The sequence below is a fragment of the Diadema antillarum genome, unplaced genomic scaffold (assembly GCF_040938485.1).
Source record: "Diadema antillarum isolate AM-2024a unplaced genomic scaffold, OU_Dant_1.0 seq00001548_RagTag, whole genome shotgun sequence".
Lineage (NCBI taxonomy): Eukaryota > Metazoa > Echinodermata > Echinoidea > Diadematoida > Diadematidae > Diadema > Diadema antillarum.
This window is the reverse complement of record NW_027272277.1, coordinates 108,434-127,462: the sequence shown is the minus strand read 5'-3', so window position 1 is coordinate 127,462 and position 19,029 is coordinate 108,434. Positions and strand designations below refer to the sequence as shown.

The window sequence follows — 19,029 nt, the reverse complement described above, 5'->3', positions numbered from 1 at the left end:
CCTGAATTGAACTCATGGTTGGTACAGTACTAGTGCTCCACACTGAGTTACACCTTTCTGTGCCGTTGACTTCTGATCGTGTATACAGTTCTATGGACTTGTCTTTGCCAAACAGCACTAAAAAAGCACAACTGTTAAGGTGTTCCTCACTTTGCTTTAAAAAGATGCATGATCCCAAAGTTTGCATACATATAAAAGTAATATCAAATTCACATTAACATTTTGAGATGATATGTACTGTTTCACATGATGGAGTTAAGAAAAACAAAACAAAAACGTGTTTGGCAATTTATCTTAATTATGACCATATTATGAGGACTGAGCAAAGTAACCTTGACGTAGTTTCTGTCTGTACATAGCCTTGGTTTCCTCAGAGCTGGCATATACATTGTAGAATGGTCTTGTCCCACCTTATTAATACTGTAGATTGGAATGACCCACACAGAAGTTGTTAATAAAACGAAGAAGAAGAAGAAGAAGAAGAAGAAAAAAGAAGGGACATACCACTTCAAGTTATTGTATTCCAAATGTTGGATGTTCACTGAAACTGAAGATTTAATTATTTGTATTATCTGAATTACACTAGGTACATTGTACTTGAAAGGATCCCTCATCTTTAACTAGTTAACAATCATTTTAAGATGATTACATGTATAGTTTTCCATATGAGAAGCATGAATATCAAACTATAATGATAAAAAAAATCCATGCAATGTTGTGCTGATACATGTAACTTGTCATTGTCAATTGATCTTTACTATTACTCTTTTTTTTTTCAATGAACATTTGGACTTTCTACTTGAAAGTGGCAATTTCCAATTTTCACTGTTAAACTATAGCAAGCAAAGTCAACAAGAGTCATGTTGTGACTGCTTGGGCTGCTTCACTGTACATGCTCATTGAATAATGGGTTAATTAAAATCATCTTAGATATGGTATTTAACACCGAGAAATAGACTGGGAAAGAATATTAGCAAAGCCATACGTTGAGTCACTGTAAAAACACAAAAGCGTGAACATTATTCACTGGATAGGATCTCTCTACAGAACCCTTTCTGGGGAAACTACCGTAAACCCGTTCCTTACGGGAACCTGGTATACCAGGTTCCCTTGGGAGCAACTGATATACAGGAACCTGGTATACCAGGTTCCCAAAATGAAGACGAGAGTGCCTGCTTTAGTGGGCTAAATTCATGTTTCTTTGTGTTAAATGCCGAGAACAGTGAATATGATAGAAAGATTAGAATTTATTCTATCAGCATTTTGTTCTCCTTCTGTTTCAGAAATGCGTATTTCATAGAATTATGTACCTTTCTCCTAATTTAGTTTTGGCTTGTTCTGCTGTAAACTCATACGAACATGTAAATAGCGATGAAGGCTGTTACAGTAGATATCTGTGTTCGCTGACCCCAGTCACCCCATTCAGGTACCTGATTTTGTGAAGAACAAAAGATTCTGTGAGCTCATCAGAGCATGCTCTATTTATACCTCACACTCGATCGATATTTCCATTGTTCACTGGCACATGTAGTTGACCATGGAAAGGGGGATACAATGTACTGCTTGACTGCCTTCACACAGGTGGATTACCAACCTGTCTGCCTCTCTGTCGACTGGCAATAAGAATCTCATTTGGGGACATTAAAGGTACTCAGAAATTTGCGGAGGGAACGGGTTAAATCCTGCATGTTTATAACAGCAGCTTGTGTGAGAGTACATTGTACATCAAGTAGGGTTCTGTATTACATCATAAACTTCAGGCAATTTGTTGGCAATATTGGTAAGACTGCAATACAAACATACACATATATATATATTTTTTTTTTTTTTTGGGGGGGGTCAAAAATATTAAAGTATTGAAGTTTAGAATAAAGAAATAATGATCAGTCTGCAAATTAAAATGAGTCCACATTTGAATGTGAAGTCCTTGATTACAACTTTTCATTTTAAATATATTCATTTATTAAGGTGATAGTACCTTTTTCCAGCTTTTCATTTTTTAAATGTATTTTATCTGCAAATCCTTTCAATATTAAACTGACAGGCACTTTAGATGTAACTGACATCATTATGTAGATTATGCAACATTGAACAAATTTCTGACTTTCAATTGGCATTATATATGGCTAGCTCAGTCCTAGGATACAAAAAACCCAAGTTTTTCTACACCAATTATTAAAATGAAAAAGAATAATGCACTTTATAAATTGTTATGAGCAAATGATTTCTAACTCTACCTTTCGTCGCTCACTTTGAAGCGGAAAAAAAAGGTCATCACCTGCACTGTGGCTGATGACTGACAGATATCGTCACAATAAAAATACACAGGTTTCAGATATCCTAAACGGAAACACTTGAAGATTTTTAGAAATCGGTCATTTGGTCATGACTGCTGATCAGACATTGCACAACAATGCAGGCAGACAACTGTACCCTGAAATATAAAAATTGTACAACTTACAGGTAGCTACTGATAGTCATGTAGCATGGATCTTGAGATGCAAAATTTTTCAAAAAAAAAAAAAAAAAGGAGAAAAAAATACAATAAAATGTCATCTAAGCTTTGATCCAGTTGAAACTGAGATGACCCTCGGCAGTGGCTACTCGTCCTTGGTGGTGCCCGCCGTGGTCTGGTGGACGGCCACCCGCCTCAAATCCTCCTTGTTGAGCCAGAGGCCTAGAAGGATAAGCAGGTGGCAGGCATGGAGAGCCCCAGAGCTCAGGGAGGTGGAAGGATAGGTGTTCCAGCACATCTCAATCACTCCTAGGATCAGCAACCTGTTGATTGTGAGCCAGAGGGGTGTTTTTCTAAATCTGTTTGTAATATTACAAATGACTTTGAATAAGAATGACTAGTGATCAGTTCTTGTGCTGAATTATTTAAATTCTGATTAAAGTATAGCATATCAGAACTGATCACCAGTCATTTGTAAGTAATTTGTAACTTTACGAACAGCTCCATGAAACAACGCCCAGGAGTATTAACATCTCTGATAATGTTTACTATGATAATGCTAACAATGCTAACACTAATAATAATAACAACAATAATGATGGTAAAACAAACAAATTGTTATATACAATGGAATCCACTTATAATGAAGTACTTGGGACCAGCAGTTTTCTTTTCTTGTATCACAATTTTGTTATAACTGATCAAATAAACAGTAAAGAATATAGAGCTGATAACATTAGAGCCTAAAAATGTTTAGTAATACTTGTTGTAACCAGAATTTGGTTGTTACCATCTTCGTTATAAGGGGAGTGCACTGTATAATGGCAAATTCCTTACATAGTGCATATCACTAAAATAATCCTCATATGCTTAGACTCCTCAAACATAATGGAGAAAAGAATACAGAGAAGTCTAGAGGGGAGATAGGACTTGAGGTGAGGCTAACCAGCACATGCATGAAACATCTTGTCAAACTATTCACAGTAGTAGTGATCTGAACGATATACAGCTATTCAAGCATTCTCGAATTGCTCTGCTACGCCATGTTCAACTTGGCTTCAAGTAATAGAGGAAAATCACTAGGATGGAATGATAAAGACCTCATTAAAATAAATTTGGTAAACTATTATGCATTACGTATCTTGTGGATAACTTCTGAGTTGATGACATCATCATTTCAGCTAATTTGCATAGAATGATGTGGTTGCCATTGATGACACCCTCATTTCAGCTAATTTGCAAAGAATGATGTGGTTGCCATTGATGACACCCTCATTTCAGCTAATTTGCATAGAATGATGTGGTTGCCATTGATGACACCCTCATTTCAGCTAATTTGCATAGAATGATGTGGTTGCCATTGATGACACCCTCACTTCAGCTAATTTGCATAGAATGATGTGGTTGCCGTTGATGACACCCTCATTTCAGCTAATTTGCATAGAATGATGTGGTTGCCATTGATGACACCCTCACTTCAGCTAATTTGCATAGAATGATGTGGTTGCCATTGATGACACCCTCACTTCAGCTAATTTGCATAGAATGATGCGGTTGCCATTGATGACACCCTCATTTCACCTAATTTGCTTAGAATGATGTGGTTGCCATTGATGACATCATCGTTTCAGCTAATTTGCATAGAATGATGTGGTTGCCATTCTGTGACAAAAATTCCAATATTCTTATACTAAAGTTTGATTTCGACCAAAGTCTTTCATTTTGTTTGTCATCATCTTTTAAAGGCAATTTGCACATGTAGTGTCAGACAAAATATCACTTTTAGGTGACCCTTTAATTACCTCCGCCAAGGAAGGAGGAGGTTCAATGTGATCATCAGGGTTGGTTTGTCTGTTTGCAAAAACATATCTAAAAGTTCTGGAATGGATTTGAATAAAACTTGCAGGAAAAGTTGACAATGATACAAGGAACAAATGATGAAATTTTGGTAGTGATCTGGGAATTTTTATGAATTTTTCATCTCTTGGCATACACATACCTGCCAACATTTCAAGATGAAATATCTTACTCGTGGATTGCAAAAATCTGATTTTATATGCAAACTGAAGTTAAAAATCTTACTTTCAGTCAAATCTTCAGAAAATACACATGAAAGGTATATCTAAATATTTTCTTTAAATCCTATTTCTCTGACAGAAAATCTTATTTTGCTATTTTTAATGTAAAAAATCTTACTGAATCTGATAAAATCTTATTAGTTGGCAAGTATGCATACAAGGTCAATGAACTTGGGCTGCAAGTTCTAGCTGCGCATACTGGAGGATTACATTCGTCGCTGGGGTGACAAGACCTTGTATCTGCAATTTTGGTGACAATGACTGTTTTTGGATTAATGGTCAGTTAATCAGTTAAGTGATGTCCTGTCCAAATCCTATATGTCTTACCCCCAAAATGAAGCCACCACAGCATGTCAAAGGAATGTCTATCCCATTGGATACTGTGCTTCGGCTGCCATGTGTTTTTCGCTCTCCTGAACATTCGACATTTTGTAGATATAATGCACACTAACGTGCATGCTCTGCTTAGTCAAGGCACCAGGCAGCTGACAGATGATGGCGTACAGTACAAGTATAAGGTTTTTTATTTGCAATTTGTAAGCGTGAATGGGTAGAAATGAGTGGCTGGCTTGGCGGAGATCTGGGCCCTATTGCATAAAACCCTTACCGCTGGACTTACTGCTCCTTTCTAGCGGTAATTTTAGAATCCTTGATGCTGATTGGCTGTGATGCCTAATTTTGATGGTAGTTACCATTGAAATTCAGTGGTAAGTTTTATGCAATGGGCCCCTGCACTTTCACAATGCCTTTCTAGTTTTCTTTCTTTGGTGAAACTTCTTTGATTTTTTTTTTATTAGATTCAATTCAATTCAATTCAATTCAATTCAATTTCAATTCAATTGTTGATTACAGTGAATGAAACTACCGTATTTCAAAGGTTGCTGCTCTTGTTGGAATTCCCGTGCCTTCCTCCTTCAATTCCAATTCATCTACCTCATCCACTTTATTTACACAATATTGCTACAGGACAAACCATGGTGAATGCATTATTCAAAAGAAACTTTCAATGGTAAAAAAATGCACAGTCTGCTTTAAATATTTTTGGCGTTTTCTCTCTTTCATTCGCCTTGTCTATCTTGGCCACTTACCTGAAGACATCTGGATAATCCGTGCTCCATAATAAGTATGGCAGGGTGTGAAAATACCACACGTAGAACTGATAATGAAGTGTGCGGCTGAACACCATACCAATGAAGTTGGAAGCAAATAATGTGCCAACAATATGTACTGTGGTGTCAAGGTAAAAATTGGGAAGCAGATGACAAGAATGATAAACAGATGACCTCTTAGGCTGCGTTCACATAGAAGTATACAATTCGGGTATTCGGGGATCGTTTTCGAGGGCACGCGAATAGCTTGAATCGAACGATAGGATTTCCTCACACCGGTTCACATAAGAGGGCACTATTCGAAGGTACCGAATAGCTGCGAATAGTATAGCAAAGTGGGAATCGAGCTTGTTCGATTTTCTTACAGCGTATACCGTCTCTCATTTATGAAATAATGGCAATTTTGGTCTGGATTTGCCCTTTAGCAAAAATAAGCATGTAGACTGACATCCTGATGCAGTTAAGAAATTGTTAATAAGATTTGCCGGGATGTAGGAGGAAGAAATCCTCACTGCATGGGATGGTGAGTTGACAGTGCGGGTGATGGTGTACTGGGTGCCCAAATAGCGAATAGCAAATACTGAATACCGAATACCGTATACTTCTATGTGAACGCAGCCTTAGCTTCTAAAACCAGCACTGAAATAAAAGTAACAAAATAGAGAAAATGTGCAGCATCATGTCATGTCCACATTGACCCCTATTGACCCGTTCCATACTGAATTCTTAATTCCTGTAGACTTAATACATAGGCCATCAAGTTGCTGTATGGAACAGGTTAAAGATCCAGTTTACCATCGGGAGCAGTGATTTAAAAATTTTTCAAGATATCACATATGATGCATATTTGTAGGTCTGTTGTATCACAAAACACACTACCAAATAAAATTTTTGAAATAAAGCCTAAAATATAAAGAGATATCAGTATTTTTCTCAATAAACCATAACTGTAGACGGTTTAGTCTGGAAATATTTTTATTATAACTATTGTTCACATTTTGTGCATTCAACAATACTTGACATCGATAATACAGATTCAAATTTTTACAGTGGTTGTTTCTATCCCTAACTCACATTTTAGAAACATTTTGCAGCACTAATGCTGGGTTTTTGTTTCATCTGCAAATGGTAAATTATGCCTTTAACCTGGTATTTAACATGTTCCTTATGCTCCCTAATTTTGTGCTACATTTTATTCCAGTAAACAAGAAAACAAAAACATAAAACTTTTGTTATGGTTAGAGGGAAATATCACGGCCATGTCTTTCGCCAAGCACCGGTACTTTACAGCCTGGTGTACAGGTACTACATTGTATGTTCCATGATTAGTAAAATGCAACACAGCAAACTAAAAAACTAAAAAACAAATAAACAAACAAACAAACAAAAACATCGCATTACCTGAAAGAAACTTTTGCCTACAGATGGGAAATGGACAAAAAAAAAGAGATAACTATAATGACTTCACTTCTGTTGCTAAAATGTTCTTTTGTTGGAAACCGCACATTCAATTTGTGCATTACAGTTTTAATACTACAATTTGTTTGGACCCTCTTTACTTGACAGCAACAACAAAGCACAAAAAGAAACATATTCATATAAGAAACTCTAATCTTTCAATCCATGTCAATTTCTGGTCAGCATAACACAAATAAACATGAATTTAGGCCATGAATGCTGAGACTCTTGTTCATATTTTGAGAAGCTGGTAAACAAGTTTCCTGTACATGAGTTGACGCACAGTAACAGGTTAATGTCTTATCTGAGGGAGGCAATGTTATTGCTTATTTCCCGAGGGGAAGGCATGAATATAAAATCAATACTGCCCAGCTAGACTCCATGGGAATTGAACCCAGGCCCTTTAGATTGGGAAACAGATGTGTTGCCAACTGAGCCATCTCATAACCTTAATGCTGGATTTACTCCCATGACCAACAAAACAATGAACTCCACAGATTCCAAATACTAGAGAAAGGGCTCACACATGTGCAGAGAAAAAACACAAGTCTTTTATAAAAGACTTATGGCATAAATTGTAGATCTGATAATAAGTGAAAACAAGTGGTAACAAAAGGATATAATTGGGAGTGAGAACACTTCTATCTGGAATGGATGGTGTCTTCAGTAGCGCAAATATGCCACCATTCCTCCTGTTGGTTTTGGAGAAAAGATAAGGAATATAGAGATTATGTTATGATAGATTCTATATGACAGCGACATTTTGCACTTGCTACATTTATATGAAATGTCTGTACAAGCACTATTAATGGTGCTGTTTACCATGGGAGCAGTGATTTGAAAAATATTCAAGATATCACATTCGATGCATATGTGTATGTGAGTGTATCACAAAAATGTCCACCATGTCACCAGTTAGCAATAAAGCCTAAAATATAAGGAGACATCACTATTTTTTTCAATAAACCATAACTGTGCACAGGTTAGTCTAGAAACATTTTTTATTATAACTATCATTTACATTTTGTATATTTAACAATACTTAACATCAATTTTACAGGTTCAGACTTTTACATTGGTTATTTCTAATCCTAACTAACATTTCTGAGCTATTATGAAGCACTACAGCTAGATTTTTGTTATAAATCTGGAAATGGTAAATGATACTTATGTATAAGGGATAAAAGAAAAACAAGTACTGTAAAAGTGATTTCTTTCGCGGTGGTTTTATTTTTCCGCTTTTCGCGCTTCGAGGTTGAACCGCGAATTTAACCTCATGCGCAATGTTTCGAAAATTAGTGCGAAATTAACCACGTAAGGAAATGTTTTGAACTCACTGCCTGTTACAACACTATTGCGCACATGCACACACAAAGATTCCGTGCATTGAGTGTATTGATGGTCAATACACACACTGCGAATACCGTGTAATGTAGGTACAAGCATGTTATAAAGTACTTGAGAGATGGGATTTCAGGCAAGCCTGCATTAAATTTTAATTTTTATCTAATAAATAAAAGAATAATTGGATTATAGTTTGGGTGTTCATGTGCAAAATAAAACAGTTTTTGCCGACTGTGAATTCACAGATTTTCCAGAACGCGAATTTAAACATGCGCGAAAAAGTCGGCACCGATGGAAACCGCAAAAGTATCTGTATGCAAAAGAAACCACTTTTACAGTAAAAAAAGGGTTTCAGTATTACAAATTTGTATGTGACACAATTTGGGTACAAAGACTAGATCTGCCTCCTGTAAAGTCAGGGAAAATTAAAGTTTCACTTTTAGAATCTACACAGGCATGGCATTGATATGACACACTGCTCAATTAAAAGTAAAGAATGTTGCTAGATTTTGTGAAAATTCTGTAAGCTTCTTGTTTTAACTATTGTAGTGAAAAGGTTAACTTGAAGGCTACTTGCGCGTTCTGTACAGTGCACCTGCCAAGAATTTCATTTTGAGTAGTCACACAAGAGGGTCATCATCTTAATGGGATGGAATAATTGGTTGAGATGAGGATTCAGCTTTTAACTTTTAGTGAGATACTTAGAAGGCACTTTAAAGGGGGTGGCTAGTAACCGATCAGTGGGAATTAGTGGGAATGCTGAGGGATGATTGTTCCAACCCTTGTGGGATTCATTTAAGAGTACATTATATATCCATTGTTGTGTGAAAATTATTTGCTTCAGAACGGTCTCATATTCAAGTAATGTGCAGATTAATGCCCCGTCACTGACCAGGGACGCTTACCTGGAAACATTAAACTGCACATTACTTGAATATGAGACCATTCTGAAGCAAATAATTTTCACACAAGAATAGATATATAATGTACTCTTAAATGAATCCCACAAGGATTGGAACAATCACCCCTCAGCATTCCCACTGATTCCCACTGATCAGTTACTAGCCTTCCCCTTTAAGCATACAATTCTAAAAAGAATTCAAAGTTTATTGATGAAAATTGATTTTGAAATGGCTCTGATATCCAAAAATAAAGTAAAATAAAACAACCATAAAAAGGTGGGTCCCACCTTTTATTAGAATTGCTCTGTTTCATAAACCTCAGCCATTTCAAAACCAATTGTCATCAAATAAACTTTGAATTCTTCTTAGAGTAATACGTTCTTTCAAATTTCATAAGAGGTTTTTCATTATCTCAAAAATTTATCGTACAAAAAAGTGTTAAAAACCTGAGCCCCCTCTCAACCGAAACTATACCATCCCTTTAACCTTTTGACAGCTGTTACCTGTTCCAACGGTGTATCGCAAAGAGGAAGAGGACGATGATGTGTAGAGCTAGGAGGGTCAGTTGGAAATGACGATTGAGGAAGATCTCCTCGGGAAGGAATCGCCAGTTGACTGTCCACTTGAAGAAGAACTGTCGGCTGAGCTCGAAGGAACGGAGGAGGTAGCCCTCTGGGTTCTCCAGCAGAAAGGGCCAGGCAAGACCGAGCTGTGGATGATATCAGGGAATCATTATTATGTCAACTTGGCCCTTAAATCTCATTTTAACAATAAGAGAAGAACACCAGGTCACTGTTTCATGAAAGTTGTCAGTCTCTGACAACTTCCGTATAGAAATAATTGGTTTTGTTTGTTCATTCTTTTTCCATTATCTGGGAAGATGGCTGGAGAGCCCATATTCACTTTTGCTAAGCTGGTCTTCCATGGGGTCCTGTTGGATGTGAGGCTGGACCACTTCATCGGGTTAAACACCCTGCTCTTTGAGATGAATGAATAAAGGGGGATCTTTTACGTGCATGAGTTGTGATTTTCTCACACGGGACCTCCATTTTATGTATGTCCTATCCAAGGGATACATTGTAGATTGTTTTGTCTCTTGCTAGAGGGGATGGTATGATTACACACAACATTGCTCATTCCAGACTCTGGATCGAACCAGCATCGCTTGGGTCAGAAGCAGACATGCTTCCGACTGAGCCAACTCACCGCCCTTTGATTTTGATTGGCTTAAATGCTCTGGTGTCTTGACTGTTACCACGGTGATTGTCAGAAACTGAAAACTTTGATGAAATGATGCCCAGGAGAGGGTGCCTCAAACTCTAAACTTATTTGTGCAATTACTTTCACTCTTAACAAGTACAACAGCTGTCACAAAGAAAATGAGAAAAACAAAACAAAACAAAACATAATCAAATTGAATTAATTAGCTCAATGAACACTGTTCAAAAATGATACAACGTGCCTCAAAATATAAAAATCATAAGGGAGATGGTTGTACGAAATTAGATATAATGACAAAAATAGGAGAGTAAGAAAGTCAGGAATGTTACAAAGCATAAAGCAGCAGCATTGTGTGAAAGACTATGATATATAAAACAAAGGAAAATATATTATAGAATTTTATAAATCAAGACACAAATCACGTGTAAAAATAGAGAGAATAGTACAGAGTATGATAAACAGAGCAAGACAAGGAAATCTAAAAAAAAAGTAGGAAAATAATTAAAGATACTAGGTATTCGGGCCCATTGATATAAATACAAAGGTGAGTTGCACGAAGCATTTGACAGAAAACATGTTTAAAACAGTTTGGAGGATGTTTGAAAATAAAAAAGTTATTCACTGCCATCATCATTTTCATCACAAAGATGATAATGATAACGTTTTCAAATATCATTACAACTTCTACTGCATTTTATGTATTCTAAATATTTAAAGAAATAAATGCTACTAAATTCACCTGAATCAGGCCACAGATTGCTAGCATTGGAATGGTTAACCAGAAGCCGTATTCCGTAAGTAGAAGTAGAAGTAGACCCGGGGCAAACAGGAGAATGTTCATCTTGATGCTCACTGCAAGGCTATGGTAGTGCAGAGTTACAAAAGAAGCATTCCAATTCATTTACTAGATTACAAAATGTCCAGATAAGTTTTGAAAGGGAATAAAATTCTTCTCATGTCTTGTGAGCCACTATGAATGAAAGCTATTTTGGAGACATTTCCAACATTTTTTTTAATTTTTTAAAATTTCTTTAAAACAATGTAATAACTATATCGAAAGAAATTCTAAATGAACATAATACACGTAACTGCTAAAATCCTATTTTATTGAAACCTGTAACTGATATTGAGAAGCAACACATATCTTTAATTCAACTTTTGTTTGAATAATACTGTGATGAAAACAAGGTTATGATAATGACATCTCATCCTTTTTGGGGTTTGCCCTACTGATCTTTAATGAAATCTAAAGAAGGCCAGTACAAATTTTACTTGTGTACTAATGCTGTCACTACAAATACCTGTGGTGAACTTATGATTGTAGAGTTGTACATCAACTACACGCATAGACATATTTTTAGATAATTATCTAACAATCTGTGTATGTGTGCAGTTAAAGGGGAAGGCTAGTAACTGATCAGTGGGAATCAGTGGAAATGGTGGTAGATGATTGTTCCAATCCTTATGGGATTCATTCTAGACTTCATTGTATATCTATTGTTGTGTGAAAATGATTTGCGTCAGAACGGTCTCATATTCAAGTAATGTGCAGATTAATGCTCCGTCACTGACCAGGGACGCTAACCTGGAAGCATTAAACTGCACATTACTTGAATATGAGACCAATCTGAAGCAAATCATTTTCACACAACAATAGATATGAACTCTTGAATGAATCCCATAAGGATTGGAACAATCATCTCCCAGCATTTCCCCTGATTCCCACTGATCAGTTACTAGCCTTCCCCTTTAACACGTTGAGGACGGACTGAACCCATAGACCCCGGCTGAGTATATTCAGGACTCGTCCTCAATGGGTTAATGTTAATTAAATAATTAATTACATTAATGGAATGTGAATAAACAACTTAGCACATTCAAAATTGACTCACATACAACAAAAAGGGGGAGAAGAAAAATGGAACATGGGCTCCTCTAAATCACTTCTCTATGCCAAGTCCAACAGAAATTTAAGCCAAAAGCGAGCCTGTTATTCTTGTTCTGATGTCACGGACTAGTTCCATAAATCCTACCTGAAAAACATGCAGCCAACTGTCCAGCGCCTGTCCATAAAGAGAGCCACAGCAACATAGAGGAAGTACATAGCCACGGGGTCATTGAAGAGACGGAGGACGAAGATGGAATGGATTCGGTACGAAGCACAGCACATGAAGAAGAACACATACGGTGGAGTCTGCATATGAGGTTCCCACACAAACAGGTAAAAAGAATTAGTTTATCTTGGGATGCGCAAAGAATTAGTTTATCCTGGGATATGATCTAGCATACCAGTACAAAGTGTGTATGGTACATTAAATTGCACTTGCTTCTACCACCTGTTGTGTATCTACAATGTATCTCTGTATCAACGAAAGGTTAGTGTCATTCTTTCCTGGAGGAACAACGCCTATCACTGTGAATACATGTAGGTGTCGAATCTGAATTGAAACAGAAACAATGCAAGGGATCACTTGTCAAACAAACAGAATGTACACTTTCAGAATTTTGGAGAGAGTGCACATTACTGTAAAACTTAAACATTTGCAGCTTGAAACTTGCAAAATGACACTGGCATTCAATGCATTGTAAGACAAAACCTTTTTACTTTCATTAATCTTAGCTCATTGAAAATTAATGGAAATTTCATCCATGTGAAAATTTCTGGATTTACAGTCATGCATATGCACTTTTATACCTGCTACAGGGCACACAAGAAATCTTGATTTGATGACACACTCAAGATTGAATAAGGCTTCTTCATTGGCTGTGTGAACATATCTCAGCATCTCCCAATGTTAACATTAATGTATGACAAGGAAACAAAGATACACTCATTCACTCGTCCAATGAAATCTGCTCCCAAATCTCATGCCATTATTTGGACCTGCGAGAAGCCACATTGGGCCACTCTCAAAAGTCAGATCCACAATTATCCTCACTGCCTAGTCCCTTTACAAGGACCAAAAGCCATGCGTAGTCCCCTGTGGACAACACTTGCTCATACAAAGGATTCAGGTGCCTCTTTCTGAATAGTGACCACATTAGACAGATCTTAATCCAACCTTTATGTAAAAAACAAATACCACAGTAAAGAAACAGCAATTTGACTAAACCATGCACCTGATAGAGGACTACAGCTGTACGACTGCTTTCTTAAATATATCATCTACAATAGCCTAACCAGTGAGATTTTGTCTATTTAAAATGTAAGGTATCACTAATCATGAAAAAATAAATACTTGTTTCTTCTTATTCTCTCGAAAATATATGAGCACATTTCCCACCATGACTAAGTTTGATATTGATCATTAAACAGACATGTCAACAAAGAAAGAAATGGAATTTCACAAAATCATTGTCACAAAGACAAAGGCACTTTAGCTCACAATTCACAAATTGATCTTTACCAACTGTACTTTACTGAATTGTTTTTGATATGAATAAGAAAAATAAAATCAAATTGTATCCTTCACAGTATGAAATTACTGCAGTGTGGTATGAATCTAGTGATGGTGACTTGTACATGATAACGGGCTGCAGTGCTTAGAATACTGCCAATAGACACAATTTTATACAGCAGTCTCCATATAATCTGCTACTCCGCTTTATGCGCCATGGTGTAGACCCCCAGTGAGCCACATTACATGTATTCTGTGTCTGCAATGACATGCCACGCATGCTGTACATTGTATACGAGCGTAGATACCATAGGTGTATTATCAGTGTATGGTGGATGTGAGAAGAAAGAAACAGTATGCACTCCAGCTGAGCATTTAATTGGATAAGAAACTCCCCCCCCCTCCCCCCCGAGAGTACTAACATAGGTTGTGAAATAAAATACCATCACCTCTTTATATGCATTTGTGGGGACAAGTTATAAAAAATTCTATAACATTGTTACATCAAGTTGAAGTGAATGAAACCCATACCAATCTTTTTAGTTGATTTTGCTTTTTAACTCATTGAGGACAAGCTGATTTTGCTATATAACATGCATTTTCCCCATTGATTGATCTGCCTGAGTTACACTAAGGACTAAAACTGGTTTAATAAGATCAATGTGGACATGAAGTGAAACTGCACTCAGCTGCACTCACTTAACATAAAATCGGAAACAAACTGTGCTACATGTACTTCAGAAGCAACTCTCTAACCTTCTTTGTCCTGATGTAGATTCGAAACACCACAAGTATGGTCATCAAGTACAGGCCCATGAATATATACTGGGCAAGCTTGATATTAACACCTCTGTCAGTGGCATAGTACAGAGCCATGAAGATGTACACAAATCCTGCTGGGTACCTAAAGTTGGGGCATGATGGAGTGAGGAAAACAGAAGAAAAGATTACTCAGCATAAATGATGCGAGAGTTACATAGTAATTCAGCTTGATTTAGTTTATTTCACTGTGATTTGCTTTATTCTATTTTCATAATCATTCAATTTTTGATAATTTATTTTTGATTTCTGATAGCTTTAAAATGGCCTGCATCTCAGTGCAAGCACTGCTACCTACGTTAGTGGTACAGAAAAGGTTAATTGTATTTTCACCTGCTTTATCATAACACTGATCTATCAATGCCACCTTACCTACAATGTATGGATAGTTACAGCAAAATATAACTGATCGTAAGAAGTGAAAATACTTGAATGATATCAACACCGAGATCTCAGTGTGAAATGTGTGCCAATGTAAAAGTTTGTGACTGTATAAATATACTATGGGCTATTCTGTGAACTCTAACAGTTTAATCACATACATAAAGATTTAGATGGTACATATGTAGAAAGGTGGGAAGAGGTGTCCTTCATTAACTAGTATCCAGCAGGATGCCGGGGTCTACTTACACGAGAGGACCAGTGTCTCCCTTAAGTTGCATGTAGTTGTAGGTGCCATTTACCACAACCCTCTACTTCTTGCATGTACGCCTTCCAGTCAATCTCAGTATCTGTTGGTATTAATAATCACACAATAAGACACATTAAAACAACATACAAACATTCATTAACTCAGCCAGGGCTATGTTTTAATTTGCCTGGTCATTCAGCCCCCCACTTTTTGTGCAGCATTAAAAGGAATAGGGCCTACATAAGGTGTCATCACTCCCCCCCCCCCCCCCTCAATTTTTTTACCCTGGAAGTACTGTACATGTCGCACTAAAAAGAAAATAGACAGAGATCTTGAAGTGTGAGTGTGGTAAGATTATGTTTTTGCACTGAAGACCCCACCCCCTTTTTTTTTTGCTTGTCAGCTGAAAAAACCTGACATTTGAAGTGGAAGGGGAGAGATGAGCTGAAGACCCCTTTTTTATTTTGCGTGTCAGCTGAGGAAACCCGGAAGTGCCCCCCCCCCCTACTTTTGAAAACGCTCTGCCGACCATGTGATGTCATTGGATGTAGACCTCTAGACCTATTATGCTATGTGCACATGGTGCATGTTGTCGTTCATGTTGCGTGCCCTTCTCACATGCGAACTTTTGGTACGCTTATGGTATCCTTTTGGAGCACATCGGGAAGGGGTACACTACAGTATGGTACGGTACACAAAGTTTAGGCTATGTAGGACTTTAAGAGTGTTTAGAGTGCTCCTCTGGCGCAGGTACAGTACGGTACAGTATGATTAATCCCTGGGCACTCCTTGTTCACAGTTAGCAGGTTAGAGTTAAACACCGGCGCGGGGCGCTGTAACCAGTAACAGCACCCTGACTTGTATGCAATTTAGTGAAGTAATCAAGTGCACTGTGATGCTTGCAATTCAGTAAACAACTCATCGTTCAAAACGACACTTGGGTTCGCAAACGAAAAGTCACATGTTGTGATACCACAACAAGATAAAATCGTCATCATCTTTGATACCATCTTCGCGAGATGCGAATCGCCATTTTGAACACATCATGAATATAAAATTATTTGCGCATGCGCGAATGAATATTCATTTCATTTCTCAGCTAGCCGTCCTTTTTTTTTTCCACACGCAACATTGTGTAAATATATTATACAGTTGTATGTGCTATGTTTTATCCATACCAGATCGACAGCAAGGCTGTTAGCGCATGCGCTGTGTAAGTTGTACTACAATACAAAGTGCGGAGGGACTAAAACCTCGGATAAAATCTTTCACTGGGCTATTAAAACAGATCATAATTGTACAGTGTAACTTTTTAGATCTATATCAGTGTATGTAAATCAGTCCGGGAAACCCGCTCATGAGGACCGCTCCCCGCGTACGAGGACTGCCCCCGCCTCATGAGGGACCGCCCCCCCGACAGCCTCATGAGGCCCGGGGGGGGAACGCCTCATGAGGCCCCCCTATTCACTTCTATTCATCTCACATCTGACGTATAAATTGTCGCAACTTTGCAACGGTGATTTTTTGTTACACACACATGTCCACTATCCATGATGAAAAGAAGCTTGTTTGATCAGGCCGCTAGGTGCGGCAGTCTTTGCATTGTGCGAACACGCTGGCGCCCGTGTTTTGATGGCGCGCTCTGCATCAGTTGATTGAAACTCGATTTGTTGAAAAAAAAAAACAGATAGGATTTTTTCTTCTTTTCATCATGGATAGTGGACATGTGTGTCTGTCGTCCCCACCCCCCCCCCACCCCCCCCGCCCCCCCCCCCCCCCCCCCCCCGGGCCTCATGAGGCGTGGGGGCGGTCCTCATGAAGGCGGGGCAGTCCTCGTACGCGGGGAGCGGTCCTCATGAGCGGGTTTCCGGACTGAAATTGATTTCCGCGCCTCTGATTGTAACATATTTAAACAAAGACACAGTATCTTATTTAAACAGTTAAATAGCTACGAATTTTAGTGTAAAACCCTGTATTTTGGTTTCTGGTCACCAAAAAGCCATATCAGGTAGTACATCAGTCATCAATAGCCTATAACCATGATAACAGAGCTGCAATGCGACCCCGGACGTCGACTTGGTGCGGGTTTGGGTCGCTGCCGCTGTGCGGTTAATTATAGACTAAGACTGAGTGATACTAATTTGCAGTACTGTGGGAGCACATGCTATAGTTTGTACGTACGGGTGCGCTCGAATTATGTGCAAACGCACCCCATAGGCCCCATAATTCTAGACTATTTTACATTTAAAATCTAAATAAATTAATGTATCTGTCCTTCGGCTTTAGAAACTATGCCATGAGTGACTCAGTAAAATGATGGTGAAGCAATTATAAATGTACATGTACATAAGAATTTGGAACTGATACCTGGATACGGATTTTCCAAGGGGCAAAGTTTGCGAGACAAACAAGACGAGAAACCCAGTGAAACTCTAAATTTCTTAGAGGTGACAAAATTTATAATATATGGGACTGATATCGTCTTTGATGCGCTGTGTACTCACATTTTACTTTTTCGATGACCAAGACATTGACAAAAATCTCGGCGATAAATAATATTGCTGCAGAAAACCAAAGATAGTTTCTATCTTGAAGAAGAACCTTAATTGGAACGAGACCCCCTTCTCTTGAAGTGGTATTTTGCTGAGCCATTTTATCAGCGCCTTTCTGCCAATTCAAAGGATAGAAGCCGATCACTCCATATCAAACCGGCGCATTTTTTATTTACACGCAAGCCTGTGGCTTTTGGCAATTAAATTCAATGAAACCGCTCCTGATGCGTCTATGCTTACTCCACTCGGGTTGTGTGTTGCGATGAGTTCTGTGAGTACTACGTATTCTGTGGTACTATACATAAGAGTTCTGTAGGTACTGTACCCTCCGCTCGCGACGATTCGATTCGTACACGTGCATCAGTGAGTGTGTGCACGCGCTGTGAAAGTTTTGCTCGCCGTGGTAGACCCTCATCCAATTATACTATACAATAGGTGGTAGTACATGTATAAATACGTATAAAAACGGGTGAGAGTGCGAAAAACAAGACAGTACAAAACAAAACAAAAAATCTGACAAGAAGGAGAGGGGGAGAGAGAGAATCATAAGGAAAGAGATAAAAAAGCAATGAATATTCTGTGATATCTCATCAATCATGCACAACAGTGATCAATATTATTGCGGGTTCCATGGAAGACCACAACTTTATTGGTGTATGATGGGGATGTGTAGGCCCCTAATGGGCTACAGTGACCAAAGTTTATATAGTATATATACAGTGGCGTATCTAGGGGGGGCAAGGGGGGCACGTGCCCCGGGCGCCACTCCCCGGGGGCGCAAAAAAAAACGAAAAAAAAACGAAGAAGAAGAAAAAAAAGGAAAAAAACGAAGAAGAAGAAAAAAAAAAAGGAAAAAAAAGAAAAGAAAAAAAAAGAGAAGAAGAAGAAAAAAAAAAGCACTCGCCCGGAAAAGGGGGGGGGGGCAGAAAACCAAATCAAACAAGACAAAAAAAAAAACATGATGCCGCCGACAAAATAACAATGTTTATTGTGTTCACACAATATTTCCATGTTCTGTAAGTAAGCCGAAGTTCAAAAATTTTCGGCTCGCTCGATGCGCTC

At 38.0% G+C, this 19,029-nt stretch overlaps 1 pseudogene; it reads right to left on the bottom strand.

Annotated features, from left to right (window-relative positions):
* Window positions 1-1,936: 1,936 nt before the first annotated feature.
* LOC139710614 (dol-P-Man:Man(5)GlcNAc(2)-PP-Dol alpha-1,3-mannosyltransferase-like) lies at window positions 1,937-18,115 on the bottom strand (annotated as a pseudogene).
* Between the last annotated feature and the right edge of the window lie 914 nt (window positions 18,116-19,029).